The sequence below is a fragment of the Xenopus laevis genome, chromosome 2S (genome assembly GCF_017654675.1).
Source record: "Xenopus laevis strain J_2021 chromosome 2S, Xenopus_laevis_v10.1, whole genome shotgun sequence".
Taxonomy (NCBI): Eukaryota; Metazoa; Chordata; class Amphibia; order Anura; family Pipidae; genus Xenopus; species Xenopus laevis.
Window position 1 is genome coordinate 4,327,635 of NC_054374.1, and position 26,974 is coordinate 4,354,608.

The window sequence follows — 26,974 nt, forward strand, 5'->3', positions numbered from 1 at the left end:
TTTTTGCCCATAGGAGGTTTTTACCCCACAAATAGTGCTGCCGCAATATTTAACCATACTGCAATATTTTTTTGGGGTTTTTTTTCCATCTGTTGCCATAGGCGCTGATCTATATATAATGTTTGGAGATTTTCTGACTGCAGCTGAGAGACTGTGTGAGGATCGACAAGGGGAAGTTCATGTCAAAAAGTTTTGTATTTTTTAGCCCTTAAAGTGAGCTGCCCCATTTTAATTACATACAGTGGTAGCAGATCAGCATAACACAATATGCAAATGGCTTCTCCAAAATGAATATACATATCAGGGATGTTTAAAAAAAAACAAAAAACCCTATACCCTTGTGAACTACAACCCAACATCCCTTGAATCATATTCACTATATCCCTACATTAGAGGAATTGCTCTACAGGAGACTCAATTGACACAATTAGTTTGTATAGTGATGGAGAATACTGCCACCTGTTGTCGTCCTTCAGCAATGCACTTAGTGTTAGAAACGGATACAGATATTGCAGAGATTCAGCAGGTCATACAAATGTCTCTTTTATAACATGATTACAAACCCAAGAAAAGGCACCAATTATCAATGTACAGGATACTGTGCCAAATTCACCACACTGGTTTGTGTTTAAAATTGTCATAATCAGATGCAGTGACCCTTCCTTTTTAAAATACTTTGACCTCGTATTGTGATCACACAAGCACAGGACACATCAGTTAATAGAGCTGCTCCAGCAGAATTCTGCACTGAAATCCGTTTCTCAAAAGAGCAAACAGATTTTTTTATATTTAATTTTGAAATCTGACATGGGGCTAGACATATTGTCAATTTCCCAGCTGCCCCTGGTCATGTGATTTGTGCTCTGATAAACTTCAGTCTCTCTTTACTGCAAGTTGGAGTGATATCACCCCCCTCCCTTTCCCCCCAGCAGCCAAACAACAGAACAATGGGAAGGTAACCAGATAGCAGCTCCCTAACACAAGATAACAGCTGCCTGGTAGATTTAAGAACAACACTCAATAGTAAAATCCAATACTATTAACCATTTAACAAAGCTAGTAATCCTGTTACAGCTGCAGACAACAAAGAAAAAGCAACTCTGTTCAGAGTGAGGTTGAACCCGAAACCTTACAATCGGAGCCCAAAAATAACAAGGAAATCAAATCCCATGGTCAGCCCTAAAGCCAAATGCAGCACAGGACTAAGCTAATGGGACCTAAAAAGGCACATTGAACTTATAGGGGAACAGGAGGCAAATAATAGAAGACAAATCTAAACCCACAGCAGTATTATAGTCAGTAGGGTTGCACAGCACCTACACTCTGTACAGTGAAAATTCATTGCTGAATTAGCCTGTGATTGATCCAACTAAACTGGCCTGAAAAGCCAATACGGCCTCGTTGGCTGCTAGTGACAAATCTGTCTATAAGCAACTGCAAGAGGAATAGATGAGACAGCTATAGTTGTGCGCGTGTGTATATAAATTATATATATTTGTCCCCATACATTAAGGGGCCGATTCACTAAGCTCGAATGAAGGATTCGAAAGAAAAAAATTCGAATTTCGAAGTATTTTTTTGGTACTTCGACCATCGAATTGGTTAAATTCGTTCGAATACGAACAAAATCGAACGAAAAATCGTTCGACTATTCGACCATTCGATAGTCGAAGTACTTTCCCTTTAAAAAAAACTTCGACCCCCTACTTCGGCAGATAAAACCTACCGAAGTCAATGTTAGCCTATGGGGAAGGTCCCCATAGGTTTGCTAACCTTTTTTTGATTGAAGGATTTTCCTTTGATCGTTGGATTAAAATCCTTCGAATCGTTCGATTCGAAGGATTTAATCGTTCGATCGAACGAAAAATCCTTCGATCGATCGAACGAACGTTTAGCGCTAAATCATTCGACTTCGATATTCGAAGTCGAAGGATTTCAATTCGAGGGTCGAATTTCGAAGTATTTTTTACTTCGAAATTCGACCCTTAGTGAATCTGCCCCTAAATGTCGTATGCAGCACTATGTAACAAGAAGGACAACTGCAGATACAAAGAGGGTTTAAATCAAAACTTAAAGCAACTCATTAAGGTTTTCGAAATAAACAGAGCAATGTGTGTTTTTGATACATACAAGCTGGTGGTTACACTTTGGGTAGTTTTCTTAGAGACCACGGCAGAGCAGTTTTGCAGAAATGTTTCACCGCTTCTCGGATTCTGGGTATGTTCAAGTCCACATCTTTCAAGTGTTCATCTCAAACTCACCAGCAGGGTGCAAGAAAATCTTTTTAAAGGGATACTGTCATGGAACCACTTTATTTTGTCATATGCATCAGTTAATAGTGCTGCTCCAGCAGTGGTCACCTATTGATGGGCCCCATTTGAAATCAGTGGGAAAAAAGCTTTCACATATACAGAGATGTATCTCCAGTAATCTGCAGCCTCAGCCAGTCAGGACTATTTCAAGGGTAAATAAACATTGCTTACAAATGGGGTCTTTTCTCCCCTGTAGTTCTAGTTTTTGTGTTTATTTTTCTTATATTACTGTGACAATTAGTACTCGCCCCATCATGTGTTAAATACAGGTTCCCATTCTGCCGAAGTCCATTTAATTCATACAGACATACAGTAAGTCCCCATTTATTATACATCTGCCTCTGCTCATTCTCCTTTGCTTTTTTGCTTTGCTCAAAATGATTTGGCATCAACACTATTCGGATGCCTATTGACTTTAAAGCCGGCATCAAAATTGACGCGGGCATCAAATTTCAAGTTTCGCTAATATTTCGCCTTTCACGAATTTCGCCCATCAATATTTTTTAAGCTTTCATTTTGTCATATGGTGGATAGAGGGTGAAATTGCTGCTTGTCTCCTGGCCATTTTGTGCGCTGGGGCCAAATAACAAGATTTTACTTTTTCATGTTAGTGGCTTCATCAAAACTGTGATTGGCTATTTGGTAGCCCATTTGTGGATTAGCAGCCCACAGGAGGCTCTAGTTGACAGTACACCTTTTAAATTGCCTCCAAACCTGGAATTCAAAAATAAGCTCCTGCTTTGAGGCCACTGGGAGTAAAATACAAGGGGTTGGAGAGCAACATATTACTGGTTGCCTTGTTTAAATAAACACCTTTATTATTTTTTCATCTAAGTCCTGTGCGTGCACAACTTTTTTTCCTGTTATATATATATATATATATATATATACTATAATCCCTAATATGTATATTGTATTCTATGCCATAGATTATGAATTTTTAGGACCACTGGTGTCCATGCGTTCAGTTCTAAGTAGTATTTTGCCTACATAGGCCAGTGAGGTACATTTTTAATTTAAGGGAGAACTAAACCCTTAAAAATGAATGTGGCTAAAAATGTCCTATTTTATATAGTGAACTTATTGCACGAGGCTAAAGTTTGAGCTTGTCAATAGCAGCAATGATCCAGGACTTCAAACTTGTCACAGGGGGTCACCATCTTGGAAAGTGTCTGTGACACTCACATGCTCAGTGGGCTCTGATTGGCTGTTGAGAAGCTAAGCTTAGGGCTCGTCACTAATTATCCAGCAGAAAATGAGCTTCCCTGGCTGTAATATAAGCTGATGCTACAGGTTTGCTGATTATTCAATTCTGATGCTAATTGCACTGGTTTCTGTGCTGCCATGTAGTAATTATGTGTATTAATTACTAATCAGCCTTATATTGTGACATTTCTATTCTATGTGTACTGTATATTGTGAGTGGCTCCCTAAGCTCAGTAAGTGACAGCAGCACAGAGCATGTGAATCAGTGAATCAGCAGAAAAGAAGATGGGGAGCTACTGGGGCATCTTTGGAGACACAGATCTTTACTGCTAAAGGGCTGTGGTTGCCTTGGGCTGGTACAGAAGCACAAAACATCATGTACAACATTTCTACCTACTTCTTTAGTTAATCTTTAGTTCTCCTTTAAAATGTATTTTCAGTAACCATAGATACATTTGAAAAGCCTTTAAGCATTACAAGTCATTAGCATTGCCAAGGTTATCCATAAAGCTGTTAGCAGAAGATCTGTAGCTATATTTGGAACAAGTAAAAATGGCAATCATTTTACAGGTATGAGATTCGTTATATAGAAAGCTCCGAATTATGGACTCCATGATAATGAAATAATCCAAAATTTTTAAAATGATTTTCTTTTTCTGTGTAATAATGAAACAATCACTTGTACTTGATCCCAACTAAGATATAATTAATCCTTATTAGAAGAAAAATCAGCCTATTGGGTTTATTTCATGTTCACATGATATTCTAGTAGATTTAAAGGGGTTGTTCACCTTTACGTTAAGGGGCAAATTCATCAAGGGTCGAATATCGAGGGTTAATTAACCCTCGAAATTCGACTGGGAATGAAAATCCTACGACTTCGAATATTGAAGTCGAAGGATTTTGCGCAAATACTTAGATCGGACGATCGAAGGAATAATCGTTCAATCGAATGATTAAATCCTTTGAATCGAAGGATTTAAATCCAACGATCGAAGGATTATCCTTCGACCAAAAAAATTTAGCCAAGCCTATGGGGACCTTCCCCATAGGCTAACATTGGGTTCGGTAGCTTTTAGGTGGCGAACTAGGGGGTCAAAGTTTTTTCTTAAAGAGACAGTACTTCGACTATCGAATGGTCGAATAGTCAAACGATTTTTAGTTCGAATCCTTCGATTCAAAGTCGTAGTCGAAGTAGCCCATTCGATGGTCGAAGTAGCCAAAAAAATACTTTGAAATTCAAAGTATTTTTTCTTCTATTCCTTCACTTGAAGTTAATGAATTGGCCCCTAACTGTTAGTAGGATGTAGAGAGGAATATTCTGAGACAATTTGCAATTGGTTTTAATTTTTTAATATTTGTGTTTTTCGACTTATGTAGCTTTTTATTCAGCAGCTTGCCATTTTGCAATTTCAGCAATCTAGTTGCTAGGGTCCCAATTCCCCTAGCAACTATGCATTGATTTGAATAAGAGACTGGGGTGTGTATAGGAAAGGGCATTATTAGAAAGATGAGTAATAAAAAGTAGCAATAAAGCCTTACAGAGCCTTTATGTTTAGATGGGGTCAGTGACCCGCATTTGTAAGCTGGAAAGAGTCAGGAGAAGAAGACAAATAATTTCAATATTATTAAAAATAAATAATGAAGACCAATTGAAAATTTGTTCAGAATTTGCCATTCTATAACATACTAAAAGTTAATATAAAGGTGAACCAACACTTTAAGGTATGAAGATCCAAATTACAGAAAGATCTGTTATCCAGATAACCCCATGTCCCGAGCATTCTGGATAACAGGTCCCATATCTGTAATAGATCAACTCATTGGCAGGGATTTAGGGCTGGGGCACACGGGCAGATTCGGGAAGATTTAGTCGCCTGGCGACTAAGCGCCTCTTCTGCGGGGCGACAATCTCCCCGAAATGCCTTCCGCCTGCTAAAATGAAAAATCGCCTGCGCCAATGCACTCGCGACCCTTCGATTTCCAAAGTCGGCCGAAGTTTCCTCGTGAGGCAACTTCGGAAATTAAAGCGCCGCTAGTGCTATTGCGCTGGCGTTTTCTCACTATAGCAGGCGGAAGGCAGTTAGGGGAGATTGACGCCCCGCAGAAGAGGCGCTTAGTCGCCAGGCGACTAAATCTCCCCGAATCTGCCCGTGTGCCCCAACCCTTAGACTTAAATTCTTCCCCCCTCCCTTCAAGGACGATGACAAAACAAGTTTGAAGTTTTGGGAACTGTTTACAGATACAAGAGTGAGGCACACGCCCTACCCAACCCCACCTTGTGTCTGGGAAGAGCTGATAATAATAACACTGCAAGGAACTTATGAAATATATGAATATTTACCCTGATATTTTGTGTTGTGTGTGTTGCTGAGCCCCCACAATTGTTCCACTTCCAACTAAAGGACACGTGTCCTAATGAAAATGGAAATATTTATTATAAAATAAGGATGTTGCGCCCCTAAAACTCTTGGAGCTTCGGAAAATACTATAAATACTATTATTATAATAAGTGTACAGTCTTCCTTTATGGGCGGAATAAAGAGCATTGTAGTTTGGCAACATTTGGGGGACCTCCAGTTGGCCATGACTATGTGAATAAAAATGATGAACCCAATGTGTAATTATAACATTTTATTTGAAATACAATTCAGGGAATGACAAGGTGCATTGAGTCGTTCGTTGAGTTTCTTTCCTCTGGAATCTCAAAAGCGAATGGAAGAGCAGCAACAGAACCCTTACCATTACTAAACTCAGTAATGGTAACGGTTTCATTGACACCCTACAGGTCTCCACCCAACACAATGGGTCGGCCATTTTCTGCTTCACTCTGGAGCTGGAACAGTGGACATTGCACTTACTACCTCTTGTATTATTATTTACTCCTTGCTCAAAACTTCCCTTCCATGAATATTCGCATGTAGACATGAATCAGAGCTGCCATGCTGCTTGCCTTAGTAAAGACATTCTCCGTAGACAATGTATTAATAGAGGTTCTGCTTCATTAGGTTTATGGAGAATGCCTGTGCCGAGACAAGTAATAATTCAGATCCCTCATATACTGTATAAATAAGGCTGAGGGACTGGTCTGAGCCTGGAGTTTTCTATTTACAGTAAAGGACATGGAAGAGAATACTCTTATTATAAATAGAACATTTTCTTATTCGCTAAAATCTCTTTTAATCACATCTAATATAAATGCATTTGGCCGGCCTGTGTGACGGACGATTAGTTAATTATGCTTTGGCAGGTGGCGTTGTATTAATTTGGGAGAAATGAAAGTCATGAAACATAATCGTCAGTGTCTTTTGGGTCGGTGGGTGCTGGTGAGACTTGGTGTAGTACATCATCTATACTGTAGTGTCTTAAAACAAACTTACAGTATATGATGATATCCCAAACTCAGTCCCAAAGGCCTCGGCTACCGGGTGTGAGGATACAGCTCCGACATCACTTCCTACAGGGAACCTGTAAATACAATGGGAAATTGTAATAGAAATATAATAGTAATAGAAATATAATAGTAATTCAAATATAATAGTAATAGAAATATAATAGTAATTCAAATATAATAGTAATAGAAATATAATAGAAATAAAATAGTAATAGAAATATAATAGTAATTCAAATATAATAGTAATAGAAATATAATAGAAATAAAATAGTAATAGAAATATAATAGTAATTCAAATATAATAGTAATAGAAATATAATAGTAATATAAATATAATAGTAATTCAAATATAATAGTAATAGAAATATAATAGTAATATAAATAAAATAGTAATAGAAATATAATAGTAATAGAAATATAATAGTAATTCAAATATAATAGTAATAGAAATATAATATTAATTCAAATATAATAGTAATAGAAATATAATAGTAATAGAAATATAATAGTAATTCAAATATAATAGTAATAGAAATATAATATTAATTCAAATATAATAGTAATAGAAATATAATAGTAATAGAAATATAATAGTAATTCAAATATAATAGTAATAGAAATATAATATTAATTCAAATATAATAGTAATAGAAATATAATAGTAATAGAAATATAATATTAATTCAAATATAATAGTAATAGAAATATAATAGTAATAGAAATAAAATAGAAATATAATAGTAATAGAAATAGAATATTAATAAAATATAATAGTAATAGAAATAGAATATTAATAAAAATATAATAGTAATAGAAATAGAATACACATAATCACACACTTATCTCCCATATAACTCAAATCCCTGGCAGTGAAATAAAACAAAGTATTATGCTAAGGAACTCTATGAGCCATAGGATGGAATTCTAGAGGCCACGTTGCCTCCCAATTAAAGCCACAAATAGAGGATTTTTTTTAACTGCTTCTCTGGCTCTGTTTACTATATATATTGTGTAACATCCTTTCCATCAAGAATGTCATTTCCTTTCATTTTTAAATAACCAAATGTACAAGAAAAATAAATCTATTATGGACGTGTGTTCTAGTGACTGTGCCGAGATGTGCACTATTTGCTTTAATATTGGGTTGGGTTGCCCCACTCTACAATATATCATATTTAATCAACAAAAGCAAGTGTACATATATGTTACAAGGCCGCTTTATAAAGTAAGATAACCTTCAGCACAAGGCTACTGCACAACTAGAACTTCCAGCATCCCTCTTCTCCCCACCAGGGTCTGTTTAGGTGCCTGCAACATTTGCCTTTCACTATATAATACATATCCAATATCAGTAATTAAATTTAAAAAAAAAGGCCCAATGCCATAATACATATAGAACTCACAACGGCAGTGCAGTTGGTCCCTATTTGATTAACCTGATTGGGAGCAATGCAAGATTAGAGTACTTTCCCAGCATTCCCATGGACTGTACTTACCATTCAGAGGCTACAGGACAATGGCATAATTAGGCTGACTCATTATCTTCATTATCATCCAACAGCAGCCTGGGAGGGGGACATGACGACTGTACACCCTGTTCCCTGCTCTACTTATTTATAATGATCTGAGCTCATTTACATACTAAGCAGCTGCCCGCCCTTTAGCTAGCCAAATACACAGACTGATTTCTCATTGGCCAAGAAAAGTGCTGGCGAAGCACATGATGTTGTTTTTGAAGGAAGACGTAGAATGTTCTATATACAAATTCTTGGTAAAAAAAAAAAAAAAAAGTTTCACAAACAGCAAATGGAAATCCTCTGTGGATCAAATAAAATTGTAGTTTAATCCGATGACTCCATATTTCATGGTCTTAAGCCTCATCTGACTGTGAGACCCTATATTTAATTCCACAGCCAAAAAAACATATGATGCTGAATTCATCTCTGAAACACATTGACCAGATTGTCCCCATTTTGGGCAATAGAAGTGATGGTAAAACAACAGCATGGGCATTCTCCTTCAGTTTTGTCAAATCTTAAAACATGTTGGCAAAATTCCGAGTTGAACCCTTAGGCCAGTGATCCCCAACCAGTAGCTCGTGAGTAACATGTTGCTCTCCAACCCCTTGGATGTTGCTCCCAGTGGCCTCAAAGCAGGTGATTATTTTTGAATTCCAGGCTTGGAGGCAAGTTTTGGTTGTATAAAAACCAGGTGTACTGCCAAACAGAGCCTCAATGTAGATTGACAGTCCACATAAGGCCTACTAAATGGCCAATCACAGCACTTATTTCTCACCCCAAGAACAATTTTCATGTTGCTCCCCAACCCGTTTTTCTTCTGAATGTTGCTCATGGGTTCTAAAGGTTGGGGATCCCTGCCTTAGGCCATAGGAATATATGCCAGGCAATAAGCTGCTCAAACGACCTCTAGCCAATTCTTAAAATATGGCTACTTAACACTGTCACATAATTAGATTCTGAAGTGATCTGTACTACCCCTCTTCATTCTGTGACTAGACCTTTCCACAAGCACCATAGCTCCTTATATTGGTCATACCCAGGAAGACAGTGGGGCAGATTTACTCAAGAGCAAAGTGGCTAATGCTAGAGACTTTTCAGCAGCGTTGCCATCCGCAGGGACATTGCTAATTTACTAACAGGCTCAGGCACGAATTTGCTAGCGAATAGGTCATTCATAGGCACAAATGAACGCTAGCGTATCTTCGCTAAGAAATGCGCGCACTGCTGAAGTAACACTAGCGAAAAGTCACCAGCGTTCGACGCCCAGGACGATACTTGGTGCGGAAGTGGTGCGATGTGTGCGAAGCGGATGCTGTCGATAATTCGCCCGTTAGTGAATCTGCCTCAATGGCTGCAAAGTCAGCCATTTATAACCAAGTAGCCATTTCACTGACCTATTTTTGAATCCATAATAATGCCCTTCCTTATCACTATATGATTCAGATATTGAACAGGCCTGTTGGCTGGGACCTCATAAGGCTGGGGATAAAGACCTTGGCTGATCTACACAAGCTCCACCATATGATCCAATTATTGACCTAACAGCTTGAATGATGGCTCAACCTTATTTTGCCCACTAGTAAGTCAGCCATTTGGCATAAAGATCTGCTTGATTGGCAATGTGGCTAAATTAGAAGATACTATAGGGATGCACCAAATCCATTATTTTGGATTCGGCCGAACCCCCGAATCCTTCGTGAAAGATTTGGCTGAATACCGAACTGAAGGTGAAAAATGTTTTACTTCCTTGTTTTCTGACAAAAAGTCACTTGATTTCCCTCCCCGCCCCTAATTTGTATATGCAAATTATGGTTCAGATTCAGTTCGGCCTGGCAGAAGGATTCGGCCGAATCCCGAACCGAATCCTGGATTCGGTGCATCCCTAGATATTGCTTTGCATTGCCATCTTTTTTCAGGGTGGAGTGGGTCAAAAAGTAATCCTTGCTGTTATCCATTATAGCTAAAGTTGTCAAACGACAGACTTGCATTTCATGGAAACGAGAGGAATAAAGCATAAAGTTGGCTTTTTATCTTCTCCAGTACAATATTTGGAATCCCATACTGCCCCACACTAGTCGTACAAAGTTCTGAACCTGTATAATAAACTAGTCACAACCCAGAGGGGTTATTCCTTTACCCGCACCCCAAACATGCCTGGCCGGGGTCTTCATGAGATTTCTAACCCAACATTCACATCCAGGAGCAACTCTATAAAAGAACCAATGCCCCCAATCTACAAATACACCCCCTTAACTTGTGCTCAGCTCTGGCAAATGACCAAAGGCTCACACTCTACTTCTATAGCAGATGCCAAAAGAATAAAACATTTCTAAGACCTGAGGAATATTTTTGTTCAGAACAGGAGTAAGTTGAAGAGAAAAAAAGAAAGACAAATAATACTGAGAGCTTCCTTTTCTGCTGATTAAAATATGGGGCCTGTAACTGTAACCTGGGCCTGGGAGTTGCTCTGTTTAACAGTTATTCCAAATAAATTGCTAAATGTCTATTTATTATAATGGTACAATCATAATAGCCCAGGTGCTACAGGAAAATGATCATAGATAACCAAAAATAAAAGGAGGACTCCTGAAACTAAAATTGGTCAGAAAAAAAGCTTTATTCATTAATGGATTGCTCTCCAAAAGGGAAACAGAATTTAATTTTTTTTATTATTTTTATTTTTATTGGTTTTTAAGTTACAAAAGGTTCAAAAGGAAATAAAAGGCAGAAGAAACTGAGAAACGATAATGGTAAAAACTCTAAGAGAACCATCTGAAGAGAACAGAGCACGCTTTGCTTCCTATGATCCTTCATAATCGTGTTCATTCTATTCTGTTCATACAAGACTCTCCTGCCAAATAGAAATATCATTGATTTGCCCAAATTGTTCTGAAGTCGTGTACCTTTCACCCTAAGGTGGCCATAGACGCACAGATAACATCGTACAAAACTCATTTTTGTAGGATATATGGTGAGTGTATGGTGGGAAAAGAGACAGCTGATATCGGCAGAAGACTTGGTCGGCTCGTCGATCGGGCTGGACGGAAAATTTTGATCTGGCGCCTTTGGAGAGACCCAAACATGGGCCATTGTTAGAGCTGAATGTTCAGATACAGGTAGAATTCTATTGTTTCTATATGTATATCTGACCATTCAGCTCTACGCGTGTGTATTGAAACGAATGATCTTTCTTGGAAAGCTGTTTTCCAAGATTGTAATTGTTACGTCTATGGCCACCTTTAGGGTCAGGGCATACGCTCAGATTTGGGGAGATTAGTCGCCCGGCGACAAATATCCTTTTCTTTGGGGGCGACTAGACTCCCTAAACTGCCTCCCACCGGTTAGAATGTATATCGCCGGCGGGATAGCACTTTGTTTTCTGAAGTGGCCCGAAGTTGCTTCACGAGGCAGTTCGGGAGATTAGTCGCCCCAAAAAAGAGGTAATTTGTCGCCTGGCTACTAATCTCCCTGAATCTTCACGTGTGCCCTGACCCTTAGCCTGGGACGACACAGGGCCGAGTCTTTCAGCCCCTCACCGTGAGTGGTATCCTTTTCTTCTTTAGCATCTGGAACCCTTGTGTCAGCTCTGGAACAAATACACTCTGAGGATTTTGCATTTCACAACAAAATCTGCCGAGTGTGTATGTGCCAGAGCCAACACAAGGGTTCCAGATGCAAACAAAGATGGAGGATACTGCTCATGGTGAGGGGCAGGCTGATTTCAGTCCCATGTGGCCCTGACCTTAGGCCATGCTGTCCTGTATTCTTTGCTTCTAATCTCTTCTGTCTGGTTGGTTTGAGCATCTTACCAGTGGGCAGATATAGAAAGACAAAGAGCAATCCTGATAGCATTTAAAAGATCTTATTTGTTTTGAGTTCATCTTCTTTTGGCACAAAAAGACCCCGTGTGCACAGGTTTATTCCCACGATATCTACCAGGTTCTTTAATTCAATCCAAATCCAGAATTAATTCCAAAGCTTCCATTGTATTGTTATTCCTATTTTTCACATCTTATATTTCTTTTCAGCCCCTCTACTGTTTATCCTCAATTCTGACTTCCTAACTGTTTTCTGGTTGCTAGGGTAGTTGGTCCATAGCAGCACATCAAAAACATTTGAATGAAATTAAAGATAAAGCAAGAGCATAATAACATGACGGACAGAGGTATTCTGGGATTTGTAGTTCAACCAGCAAGGCACAAAGTGGGGTTTAATCTTCTTGTATCTAAACACAATACAACAGGCCCCTTGTACAGTAGGTTGTGCCACTCAGGATGAATTGTTACTTGATCATGTTCTCTGGGTGGATCAAGCCCCCGAGATAGAGAAAGTGGCTAATCCTTCCCCGGCTTATCATTCACTAGCAGAGAAATGTTCCATTGAACATGAGGCTTCTCTGATAACAGTGAGTAGTGGGTCCCTGCCGGGCAGAAGCCTCAGAGCAGTGTCCAATGTGGGGTACAGAGAATTTCCCCCCAATAACTGGAACTGAGAAATGTATTTCAAATGGGTTCCATGGGTAGCGATGGGCGAATAAATTCACCAGGTGCAAATTAGCGTAGAATTCCCACGTTTCTGGGCAAGTGAATAAATTTAAGAAAGTACAAGAATTCACACACGAAAAATCCACCGCATCGGAAAATTTGGGCGTGAGTCGGGACACTCATAAACATTGTCGCGCATCAAAATTATTTGGATGCTGATTGGGGCAAATTCACTAACCTCCGAAAATTTGCCATCAACGGCTTTGCTCACAGCGCCAGGCGTAGATTCGCCAGGACAATGGTAATTCAGAAAAATTCAAAGTTGTGTCCAGGGCGCCGAACGCTGGCAAAGTTTCGCTAGCGTTACTGCGCCAAGCGAAGCGAAGTTGCGCCAGCGTTGGCTAATTTGCATACGACGGGAAGTTAAAGTTGAATGGACGTATATGTTGCAGCAAATACATTACATTACACAAGTCCAGGGAACCTTAATAAAGACAATAGAGTTGTTATATTGCCCTACACATGAGCCCACTGTATAGTTTATGTTCCATATGTTAGAAAATGTAGGGGGGAAGCAGGTTACCCCCAAAAAAATTACGATCTTTTGCAGCCTAGCGTTTTTTCAACTATTTTTGGAGGAAGTCCTATCTACTCTATTGCACTTCGCCTGGTCTGAGCTGATGAAGGCAAGTCTGGCGCAAGAGGTAACGTTCAGTCAAATCCGCATCTTAGTGAATTTGCGTAGTTACGTCCATTCGCCAGAGCACAAAATCGCCAGGCGTTAGGGAGCGAAGTAGCGCTAGAGTCTATCTCCTTCACTAGCAAAGTTACGCCGGCGACCGTTAGTAAATCAGCGAAGTACCAAAATGACGTCACGCTGGGGAATTCACTAGTCACTTCGCCCTTTAGTAAATTTGCCCCATTGACTTTAATGCATTTGGCCAAAATAGGCGCGCAAATAACAATTGTCTCGTGTGTTGAAATTGACATTCGTCAAAATAATTTTGACCCCCAGTTGACTTCAATGCGTTTTGCAAATCTTTCGCCGTTGGAAATTCCTGACATTTTTTGGCGAAGGGAAAAGGGACAAATTCGCCCAACACTATCAATGGATCCTTCTGTGCAGCAGAGTTGTTGCCCCACTGCAATGAAACTGCTGGTAAAAATGATGGTTGATCCCAATGTTATAAATAGGGAAAGAAGATAAATCTATAATACGGCCGGTATTTTTTTCCAAAAAAGGTGGCAACCTTATTTGCAGCCCACAAACGGCATTTTTTCAATCTTGGAGGCCACTCCTGAGCAGTAACAACTGAATCCCCCTAATGGCAATCCTATCTGTGCTTTTTGCAAACCTATTTTTTAAATCGTTTCTATTCAAATGTGAGCATTTTGGATTATTATTTGTTCATGTAACAAATAATCCCCCTTAGAGTACTGTCCTCCGTATCCTTCTACTGTAATGTAGGGTAAAAAGAGGAAACCGTTGTGGGGAAAGAACTCCCACTAAAAATATCATGAGCTTCTGGGGCTGACGAGTTATACTGGCTGAGGGGCAGCTTTGAAAAGCAAAATGTCAGCTACTGCACTTTACCCCAGGGTGGGTTTTAAGATGGGTTCTGAGGGACCTGTTTGTGGAGGAAAATAGATATTATTATTAGTATTATTATATTATCATATCAATCAATATTATCATTAATACAATGAGTGTGTTGCAGCATGGTTTTATAAGTAATAGATCTTGCCAGACTAACTTAATTTCTTTGTATGAGAAGGTGAGCAGGGACCTTGATTCAGGGATGGCAGTGGATGTGATTTACTTTGCTAAAGCATTTGATACAGTGCCACACAGAAAGTTACTGGTTAAATGAAGGAATGTTGGCCTGGAACATAGTATTTGTACCTGGATAGAGAACTGGCTAAAAGATAGACTACAAAGAGTGGTGGTAAATGGAACGTTTTCTAATTGGACCAGTGTTGTTAGTGGAGTACCGCAGGGCTCTGTACTAGGTCCCTTGCTTTTCAACTTGTTTATTAATGACCTGGAGGTGGCCATTGAAAGTACTGTTTCTATTTGTGCAGATGAGACTAAATTGTGCAGAACATAATATCAAAAGCTATTGTGATACTAAACTCTATAGTTAGTATAGATATGGGTATATAGAATTTATGTGACAGTAGGGAGGGGTGTGTGTATGGGGCTGGGTTTTCATTTAAATGGGGTTGAACTTGATGGACTTTGTCTTTTTTCAACCCAATTTAACTATGTAACTATGTAACTAACTACTATAATTATGTGTATAAGATGTACATAAGGGAAGCATGTGGCACAGCATTAGTGAAATGAAACATGCCACGTGGATCACACCTTCCAATAATGATTGGTATTATTATAATTATTATAATGATTGGCTGCAAGATTAATGATAATGTGCTGTGAGCATAGTTGGGTAATGTCACTGCTTCCATATAATAAGCATTACAATTGGAGCCCTCATCCCAGTAATACACTCATATACATAAAGGCTATTGTTAGGCCTGCACAATATTCTATTGCCTACAAGTTAGGATGAACTAGTAATCTCACACCTCAGCCAGCTACTGGTTATCAATAATTTGTATTTGAGTAAGGTCTGGCCGGGTTGGGTGTGGGCAGGGTGCTAAGGAGCAGATAAGGGAGGATGAGCTTTTATATAACACTGATATTGACTTGGAACAGACTCTTATCAGTCAACAGAAGGACACGGAGCTGCACATCAGCAGAAGGAAATATTAGAGTGGGAGAGGGGTAGCGCTCCTCTATTATATTTGTTTAGCCCTTATGTGTTCAGCACTTTACACTTTTTTATTCCTGCACAAATGTAGCCAGGGGCATATAGGGAACCCACCCTAATAGTTAGGGGCACAGAGGTCCTGTAAGGTTCAGAATGTTGGGCATGTTTAATATATTATGTGACATAATCTTCCCTAAAGGAAAAGGCAAAGCAGAACATCAGCAGCAATGAGAAAAGAGCGGAGGGAAGGGAAACAGAGAACAGAGGTCTGAATGGCACCCCTGAAGTGGATAATAAATAATACAAATAAATAATATAATAAAATTAGGAAGTGAAAGCAAAGACCTGACTGGTTGCCATATAGTGCCTATAATAGTATAGATATGCGTGTAATTGCGTTATTCTGATTTTGAGTAATAAATTATGGATCATTGATTAGTGGCCCAGACTCAAAGGTTCTAAGTATAACTGGATTTTAAGTTCTCTGTAATAGGATTTGGGCAGTGCCGTATACTGTATATTTGCTAAATGTGTCGTTTTTTCAATTTCTTGCAACTCATGGGGACATTGTGCTGAGCAGTTACATATTTAGAAAACAATATTGGACAGATGGACCTTTTTGAAAGTCAAAGGTAATGATCACTCCAGACCCCCCTGGGCAATGTACTCGTCCATTAGGCCCCGATTGCTTCCGGGTGCTCCAAGAATGCTCAGGCGGCAATCCGGATAAAATGAAATTCTTAATTGCAACAGGTGAGGATCTAACATAGCCTGACGCGTTTCAGGAAAGGAGTTTAAAGGGCATTTAAAAGAAAAAAAAAATAAAATCCCATTTTTACTTTCTTTAATGAAAAAGAAACCTATCTCCAATATACTTTAATTAAAAAATGTGTACCGTTTTTATAAGAAACCTGACTGTATGCAGTGAAATTTTCCCTTCATTTACTGCTGTGGATAGGAATTGTCAGACGGTCCCTAACTGCTCTGCAGGGAAACAATCCTACTTATGAACAGCAGGGGGAGCCCCCGCCTTACTTCCCAGTCATGCAGAACTCAAGCAGCTTTGTTTATGACGATCTCTAAACAGCCCAGACCACACTGAGCATGTGCACAGTCTTGGTCTTGCAAAGATGTATAACAAAGTTACAAGATGGTGACCCCCTGTAGCCAACTTTGAAAGCATAAATCATTTGTTTGATTAGGCTTGTGGAGCAGTAAGTTCATGTTTATGTTTAGTATACAAAATACAGCATTTCTAGACTTATTCTATTTTTCACTTTACTTCCCATTTAAACAAAAACGACATTACCCAACATGCATTGGGAGACACAGGCTCGGCACATTAGGGCAAGCAAAAACTTTGGCTGGTTTCCAAAGTATAAATCAGCCAAAGGCATAACATGTAGTCCACGTCTGTAACTTGGCTAATTGTACTTTCAAAACCCGCCTGGGCTTTAAATTAGTAGCCCAATTTGGCTGGAAACCCGCCAGCCTGGCAACTCTGCATATGAGTCACATTTGGTTAAACGGAGCTATAACAATATACATGTCTACAATCAAACATGAAAGAAAAAATAAACATCCCGAACCCTAAATCTGTCCCTATCGCTTCCTCATGGGCCTTATTCCTAGGGATGTAATCTATCATTTCTTATGATCAGTGAAACTTCAATTTTAAGTTCTCCTACATTTTACAATGTGGTTTTGGTGGCCCCACCAATTTATATTCTATAATTCAAGCTTTTCCTGTAGTCTACACCAAAATTTTGTCTGGCTCTGAATGGTTTTAAGTAAAATTAAGAGGTTTACGGGAGAATGTAATAAAAGTCGCAAAGACTTATCAAGGGTCGGAGTGAATTCGAGGGAATTTTCGAAGTAAAAAAATTTGAAATTCAAAGTAATTTTTTGGATACTTAGACCATTGAATGGGATACTACGACTTCAAATTCGATTCGAAGTAAAATCGTTCGAATATTCGACCATTCGATAATCGAAGTACTGTCTCTTTAAAAAAAACTTTGACTTCAATACGTCGCCAAATTAAACCTGCCGAAGTGCTATGTTAGCCTATGGGGACCTTCTAGAGCATTTTTCTAAGTCTTTACACATCGAAGTAAAATTGTTCGATCGTACTCTAAAATAGTTCGATTTTACTTTGATCGTTCGATGGCCAAATTCGGTGAAAAATACTTCGATATTCGCAGTATTTCAATTCGAGGGTTGCATTTCGAAGTATTTATCACTTCGAAATTTGACCCTTGATAAATCTGCCCCTAAGTATCTCAAACTGACTCCTGTGCTTAAATCCTTTTATTGCTTGAAGAAAAAGTTACTTTAACACATTTCCCTTATTTTACATCATTTTTTCTTGGTCCTCTGAAAAACATAAGATGGGGGTTCTACTGTAGGTTCTAAAGGGGGTGGTTCACGTTTAACATTTTTAGGGGCCCATTTACTTAGTTCGAGTGAAGGAATAGAGGAAAAATATTTCGAATGGTCGAATATGGCTGCTTCGACCATCGAATGGGCTACTTCGACTACCACCTTCGAACGATTCAAACTAAAAATCGTTCGACTCTTCGACCATTCGATAGTGGAAGTACTGTCTCTTTATAAAATTCTTCGACCCCCTAGTTTGCCACCTAAAACCCACCGAGGCCAATGTTAGCCTATGGGGAAGGTCCCCATAGGCTTCCTAACAATTTTCTGATCGAAGGATAATCCTTCGATCGATGGATTAAAATCCTTCGAATTGTTCGATTATTCCTTCGATCGTAGGAATAGCGGTAAATCCTTCGACTTCGATATTCGAAGTCGAAGGATTTTACTTCGACGGTCGAATATTGAGGGTTAATTAACCCTCGATATTCGACCCTAGGTAAATGTGCCCCTTAGTATGATTTAGAATGGCCAATTCTAAGCAACTTTTCAATTGCTCTTCATTATTTATTTTTGTATAGTTTTTTTAATTATTTGTGTTCTTCTAACTAACCTTCAAATGGGGGTCAACGAACCCATCTAAAGAACAAATGTACTTTTATTGTTGTGTTGCCTGGGGATGTAAAAAATGTCCACGGTGCATAACAAATCCAAACTAGGGCTGCCACACCTTCATCTTCCAACCGCCTGAAAGTTGCAGTTGCAGAATAGCTGGAGAGCTGTAGGTTGAATCGTAGACAATGACTCTCCACCCAACTGAACATCTGTGGGATGAAATGGACCATTGACTGTAAGCAAATCCCACCAACAATGTCCCAAGAAGAGTAGAAGCAGTTTAAGATCAAAGAGAAGATCAACTTCACATGAATACACTTGATTTTGGAATGACATGTTTATCCACATACTTTTGGCCATATATTGTTTATTGCCTTGGATCCCGCCACTGCCTTTCCATTATGTGATTGGCCAAAGCTTTGTCAGAAACAAGCTCGGTTAAAGAGGATTTAAAGTAAAGATTGGCTACTGAGAAGTTCTGACTGATACTGGCAGACATTAAAGGGATACTGTCATGGGAATTTTTTTTTTCAAAATGAATCAGTTAATAGTGCTGCTCCAGCAGAATTCTGCACTGAAATCCATTTCTCAAAAGAACAAACAGATTTTTTTATATTCAATTTTGAAATCTGACATGGGGCTAGACATATTGTCAATTTCTCAGCTGCCCCAAGTCATGTGACTTGTGCTCTGATAAACTTCAATCACTCTTTACTGCTGTACTGCAAGTTGGAGTGATATCACCCCCTCCCTTTTCCCCCCAGCAGCCAAACAACAGAACAATGGGAAGGTAACCAGATAGCAGCTCCCTAACACAAGATAACAGCTGTCTGGTAGATCTAAGAACCAGGATGGGCGAATTTGACCCGTTTCGCTTCGCCAAAAATTCGCCGCCGGCGAAATGTCGCAGACGCCCATTAAAGTCTATGGGCTTCAAAAAATTTTGTCGCGCGGCGAAACTGTTTTGACGCACGTCTTTTTTTTTACGCACGCTGCCATACGAGTCTATGGGCGTCATTTTTTCGGCGAAAAAATTCGTCCCATCCCTACTAAGAACAACACTCAATAGTAAAATCCAGGTCCCACTGAGATACATTCAGTTACATTGAGAAGGAAAAACAGCAGCCTGCCAGAAAGCATTTCTCTCCTAAAGTGCAGGCACAAGTCACATGACCAGGGGCAGCTGGGAAATTGACAAAATGTCTAGCCCTATGTCAGATTTCAAAATTGAATATAAAAATATAATCTGTTTGCTCTTTTGAGAAATGGATTTCAGTGCAGAATTCTGCTGGAGTAGCACTATTAACTGATGCGTTTTGGAAAAAAACATGTTTTCTAATGACAGAATCCCTTTAAACATAAATGATTTGGGGTGTAATGCCCAGTCTAATTGAGAGGTCACATTGTTGACACATGCGTGTATAATTTTTGAAGGCTCTGCCTGGTTGGTTGTATTTTAGTACAGGTATGGGATCCATTATACAGAAACACATTATCCAGAAAGCTCAGAATTACTGAATGTCTGTCTCCCATAGACTCCATTTTATCCAAATAATCCAATTTTTAAAACTGATTTCCTTTTTCTGTGTAATAATAAAACAGTAGCTTGTACTTGATCCCAACTAAGATATGATTAATCCTCATTGAAGGCAGAACCAGCCTATTGGGTTTATCGAGCGGTAGATTTACTATGGTTCGAATGGTAAATTTGAATTCAAATTTAAAAGCACCAACTAGAATTTAAATTCGAATGTGAGATTTATCACACCTCCAGTGGAAACAGTTGTAATCTAAATATTCGCCACCTAAAACCTGCCGCGTTTCTGTAGAAGTCAAGGGCAGAAGTCCCTTGAAGATGTTAATAGTAGTGATGAGTCAAATTATTGCCAAGTTTTGCTGCAACAATGACGCCTCATAGACTCCAATGGGAGAAAAAAAATGTCACTTCAAAAAAAATTGTTGCATGTCAAATAAAATTTGCCGCACAAAAGTCTTTTTTTGGAGGAAAACTCGGGTTGAATTAGATTCGAGTTTTCGGGAAGGGACTATTTGATTAAATTTTAGAAGTTTGAATTTTTTCATAAATAACATACCGAATTCGAATTCGAATTGTGGATAAAATTGAATTCATATGATTTTCTTAGTAGACTTAAGGTATGAAGATCTAAATTACAGAAAGATCCATTATCCAGAAATAAAGACTGCCCAATAAGCCTGGCAGGAAATCACAAAAGAGGATTGCACACTCAAACGAAGAAAAAATGTATGTAAGGAACATAGTACAAAAAAGTCCCTTTGTGTTTCGGCCACTAGGTGGTCTTCATCAGGGGTAAAAAAACAATAACAATCAAAAAAAAGGCATAAAGATTGTCACATTAGTGCGTGTTTATATAACTACATTACAAGGGTCACATATGCGGGTCCTCAGTAAATGGTGGCGTGTGACGTCCTATTCGCTTCCCGTTTTACACTTGAGTGGAAGTAACAAGAGAGATAATGTCTGGAACGCAAGTGCGTCTCATTGGAACAATGTGCATCAAATAGGGTGCCAGTGGAACCACCTATTTGACGCACTTTCGTTCCAATGAGACGCACTTTTGTCCCAATGAGACGCACTTTTGTCCCAATGAGATGAACTTTCGTTCCAATGAGACACTTTTGTTCCAATAAGAGGCACTTTCGTTCAAATGAGACGCACTTTCGTCCCAATGAGACGCACTTTCGTTCCAATGAGACGCACTTTCGTTCCAAAGAAACGCACTTTCGTTCCAATGAGACGCACTTTCGTTCCAATGAGACGCACTTTCGTTCCAATGAGACAGTTTTGTTCCAATGAGACGCACTTTCCTTCCAATGAGACGCACTTTCGTTCCAATGAGACAGTTTTGTTCCAATGAGACGCACTTTTGTTCCAATGAGATGCACTTTCATGAGACACACTTGCGTTCCAGACGTTATACTGTAGCTGATACTTCCGTGTGACATCTATTTCTTCTTTGATACATAATTATAAGAGGTTTGTCTCTGTCCAATTAATTATGTTCTCTCAATCTATAGAATTACTCACTTATGATGCGAATTGTAAGGCAACGGCGTCCTAATTGACGCATACGTGACTCTTGTAATATAGTTATATAAACGCACTAATGTGACCAACTTTCTGCCTATTTTTTTTTTGTTGCTATTGTTTTTTTCCCGATGAAGACCACCTAGTGGTTGAAACACATAGGGGCTTTTTTGTACTATGTTCCTTTTTGTATACATTTACATTTTTTCTTCCTTTGAGTGTGCAATCCTCTTTTGTGATTATTTTCCATACCAATAAACAACTGAATCATCCTGTGCTTATTAATATCCCCTACACAAATGGGGTTACTTCTTGTAGGTACCAAACTGTTGGAGGAAACATCGAATGAAACTAGAACAGCCAGGAAAGACATAGATTGTCAGCTTATTTGATTAGTACCAGCCATATATCAAGTCACATGATCCACTCTAGACATCTGTCCAGAACAGAATAATAATAATAATAAGCCGGGAAGTAGTAAAATGCAGCCCGTGTAAATATGATGAGGGAGTATGAAAGTTCCAGGCAAACTGCACTTACTTTGTAGTTTTACTCTTCCAGGGTATGGGTGCACATCAAATAACCTGTTCACCAAGGTTATAGCTTAAGCACATTTCTCTCTAGACAGCACTCCAAGTTCTTGATTAAAATTCGCCTTTATTCCATCTTAGGGCAGCATAGGTATGCAACGTTTCGAGTGGCACTCCACTCTTTATCAGGCATGATGAGGGAGTAAACATTGTCGGAGGCATGGGAGTTATACAGTCTGTCTACATTGCTTCCCAAACTGTGAGGCCGGCTCCCTTAGGGTAGAAAACTGTGCGTCTCGAGCCGACGCATCTCGATGCAACGAAACGCATGCGCCATGTTGGATGTTCTGTAGATACAGGCAGGGAAGGAGAAATCACAAGTAAAAACTAAATTTATCTGACTTGGTTCTTACCTGCGATTTCTCCTTCACTTCCTGTATCTACAGAACATCCAACTTCATTTCATCGCATGGCGACGTGTCGGCTCGAGCAGCTCCATGGAGTTCTACCCTTAGGGTGCTCATAGCTTTTGTAGGGAGAGGAGACAGCTTGAAGGCCAATTACTAACAGATTTGTGAGAATGGAAATTTGTTCTATGAGCCCATCTTGGAGGTCAATTAAAGCAAGATCTAGGGTGAACACTTCTTTGATGTCTTGGAACCATGACTAATACATAATAATGTTTGCAATCTGGTAAACGCTCAAAGGTGGGCTGCCTGTCCTATGCTCCCTGTATGTGCCATACTCTGCCTGCCCTATGCTCCCTGTGTGTGCCATACTGTCTGTCCTATGCTCCCTGTATGTGTCATACTCTGGCTGTCCTATTCTCCGTGTGTGTCATACTCTGCCTGCCCTATGCTCCCTGTGTGTGTCATACTCTGCCTGCCCTATGTTTCCCTGTGTGTGTCATACTCTGCCTGCCCTATGTTTCCCTGTGTGTGTCATACTCTGCCTGCCCTATGTTTCCCTGTGTGTGTCATACTCTGCCTGCCCTATGCTCCCTGTGTGTGTCATACTCTGCCTGCCCTATGCTCCGTGTGTGTGTCATACTCTGTCTGTCCTATGCTCCCTGTGTGTGTCATACTCTGCCTGTCCTATGTTCCCTGTGTGTGTCATACTCTGCCTGCCCTATGTTTCCCTGTGTGTGTCATACTCTGCCTGCCCTATGCTCCCTGTGTGTGTCATACTCTGCCTCCCCTATGCTCCGTGTGTGTGTCATACTCTGCCTGCCCTATGCTCCCTGTGTGTGTCATACTCTGCCTGCCCTATGCTCCCTGTGTGTGTCATACTCTGCCTGCCCTATGTTTCCCTGTGTGTGTCATACTCTGCCTGCCCTATGTTTCCCTGTGTGTGTCATACTCTGTCTGCCCTATGCTCCGTGTGTGTCATACTCTGTCTGTCCTATGCTCCCTGTGTGTGTCATACTCTGCCTGCCCTATGCTCCGTGTGTGTGTCATACTCTGTCTGTCCTATGCTCCCTGTGTGTGTCATACTCTGCCTGCCCTATGTTTCCCTGTGTGTGTCATACTCTGCCTGCCCTATGCTCCCTGTGTGTCATACTCTGCCTCCCCTATGCTCCGTGTGTGTGTGTGTCATACTCTGCCTGCCCTATATTCCCTGTGTGTGTCATACTCTGTCTGTCCTATTCTCCCTGTGTGTGTAATACTCTACCTGCCCTATACTCCCTGTGTGTGCCATACTCTGCCTGTCCTATGGTCAGCACAAATATGCAAAAGGTGGCATCCCCAGCCTAAGATCAGCTTCAGCTGTGCTGTATGTGACTGCACACAGACTAACTGGATTCAAATCAATGGAGCAGGCACCCTGAGCAGATCTGCTTCTCAATATCTGCAGCTGTCTCATGAAATACAGGTGAAGTTTCAGTGACACCTGCTGGGCACTTTTATTATTGCACCCAAAGCACTTCTTTACAGACTCCTGCGCTTATATCCTTTGAGTACTTGAAAAATAAGCTGCTGTAACATTTCCCTAGTCCTTTGAAAAACTTTAAATGGTGGTGGGGGGCAGTGCCACTGACACTTTAAAGGCCTGGGTCGTTCCTGTTACAGGGCTGCTGCACCTTTGGTCTGGTACATTAAGTTTAAACCAGGTATGGGACCAGTTATCCAGAATGGCCGGGACCTGGGGTTCTCCAGATAACTAATCTTTCCATAATGTGGTTTTTCAAACATTAAGGGCAGAGACAGACGAGAGGATTCGGGGAGATTTAGTCGCCAGACAACACATTGACTCTTCTTCGCGTGACTAATCTCCCCGAACTGCATCCCCGCCAGCTAGAATGTAAATCGCCAGCGGGGTGGCACTCGGAGCGGTTCGTTTTCCGAAGTCGTCCAAAGTTGCCTCACAAAGAAACTTCAGGCGACTTTGGAAAACGAAGCGCTCAGCGTCCCATCCCTCCAGGGATTTACATTCTATCTGATGGGGAGTTAGTTCAGGGAGATTAGTCACCTGAAGAAGAGGCCATTTGTCATCTGGCGAATAAATCTCCCTAAATATTCTCATCTGTCTCTGCCCTAAAGGGGAACCATGAAAATGTAATATAAGCTTCATCTCACTAAAATAAGACACTAAACACAACCAATTAAAAATTCTGTCTATGAAATAATCCAATTGCTCTTCAGAATCTCACTCTCAGCAACCTGTGTCTCTCAATACAGTCTCTGCGCTGAGGTCTGGTTCCTGGTTTTGATTGACAGGTACGTCCAATACATCTTTTGGGGGGGGGCTCCCTTTCCTAGTAGATGTTTAGAGCTAACAAACTCCACTACAAACAGAAGCCAACAGAAGAACTGACTCTGGCACACACCCTGCCTGCAGCAAAACAGCATTTTCATCAGAGACTGTTTTTTTTTTTTTAAAAGAGTGAACGCTAAAACATTTTCTAGCAATGTATTAGACTGAACGGATTCCCCCTTCCACTGCAGGGAGAGAGAGGGAGAGAGAATAATAGAGAGAAAGACAGAATGAGAGAGGGACAGAATGACAGAGACAGAATGATAGAGAGAGAATGAGAATTATAGAGAAAGAGAGAGTGATAGAGACAGATTGCCAAGTATGGGATAGTAAAGCATTACTTGGTTATTTCAGCAATAGAGAGAGATATAATGATAGAGACAGAATGATAGAGAAAGAGACAGAATGATAGAGAGAGGGACAGAATGATAGACAGAATGAGAATTATAGAGAAAGAGAGAATGATAGAGAGAGACACAGACTGCCAAGTATGGGACAGTAAAGCGTTACTTGGTTATTTCAGCAATAGAGAGAGAGAGAGATATAATGATAGAGACAGAATAATAGAGAAAGAGACAGAATGATAGAGAGAGGGACAGAATGATAGACAGAATGAGAATTATAGAGAAAGAGAGAATGATAGAGAGAGACACAGACTGCCAAGTATGGGACAGTAAAGCGTTACTTGGTTATTTCAGCAATGGAGAGAGATATAGAATGATAGAGACAGAATGATAGAGAGAGACAGAATGACAGAGAGAGACAGAATGACAGAGGGACAGAATGATAGAGAGAAAAACAGAATGAGAGAGAGAGTGAGAGACAGGTTGCCAAGTATGGGATAGTAAAGCGTTACTTGGTTATTTCAACAGCGGTACAGAATATTGAATTGATTATATTTAGAAAGTTTCTTATTTCGGTGAGATGAAGCTTAAATTATTTCCGCGATAGATCCCCATGGAGTCTACTAGAAAATCAAGTAAACATTAAATAAACCAAAGATATTAATTATATTTTTGTTGGGATCAAGTACAAGGTACTGTTTTATTATTCAGCAAAAAAGGAAATCATTTTTTAAAATTTGGATTATTTGGATAAAATGGAGTCTATGGGAGACGGCCTTTCTGTAATTCGGAGATTTCTGGATAACGGGTTTCTAGATAACAGATCCCATAGCTGTATATAAAATGCAGTTTTTCGAACCACATTCGTATTAAAGGGGTTGTTCACCTTCCAATTCAGTTGTTTTCAGATTGTTCCCTAGAAATAGACTTTTTTCAATTACTTTCCATTTTTTATCTTTTACCGTATCCCCAAAATTAAAGTTGAATGTCCCTGTCTCTGGTGTTTGAGTCTGGCAGCTCAGTAATTCAGGTGCTGACTCCGTGCTGAACCGTTACAATTTGATACAATTAGTTGATCCATTTCTCAACAGTATCTGTGGAATATTAGCAACTATTGTATCAATTCTAACAGCTGCCTGTAATGAAACTCAGGGATTCTGCTCAGCAGGGACAAAGATAAGAAATGGATCAACTAATGTATCAATTAAGAACAATTTAAAGGGTCGGCGACCCCCTCCCAGAGCTGCTTTAGAAGGTGAAAAATGACACTTTACACTTCAATATTAGAAAAACAGTGACACATAGAAAATAGAAAGTAATTGGAAAAAGTTGTTATTTCTGGCGATCTATCGGAAAACAACTAGTTGTTTGAAGGTGAACCACCCCTTTAAAGAGATACTGTCATGGAAAACATGTTTTTTTTCCAAAATGAATCAGTTAATAGTGTTACTCCAGCAGAATTCTGCACTGAAATCAGACTGAAACAGATTTTTTTATATTCAATTTTGAAATCTGACATGAGGCTAGACATTTTGTCAGTTTCCCAGCTGCCCCCAGTCATGTGACTTGTGCCTGCACTTTAGGATGTAATTACT

General features: G+C 39.7%; 1 long non-coding RNA gene across 1 annotated transcript; it reads right to left on the reverse strand.

Annotated features, from left to right (window-relative positions):
* Positions 1 to 6,137: 6,137 nt before the first annotated feature.
* Positions 6,138 to 9,026, reverse strand: LOC121400387. The gene is made up of 2 exons (XR_005965706.1): positions 8,409 to 9,026; positions 6,138 to 6,986 (listed from the first exon to the last, which is right to left on the reverse strand). It is a non-coding gene; the product is annotated as an uncharacterized LOC121400387 (long non-coding RNA).
* Between the last annotated feature and the right edge of the window lie 17,948 nt (positions 9,027 to 26,974).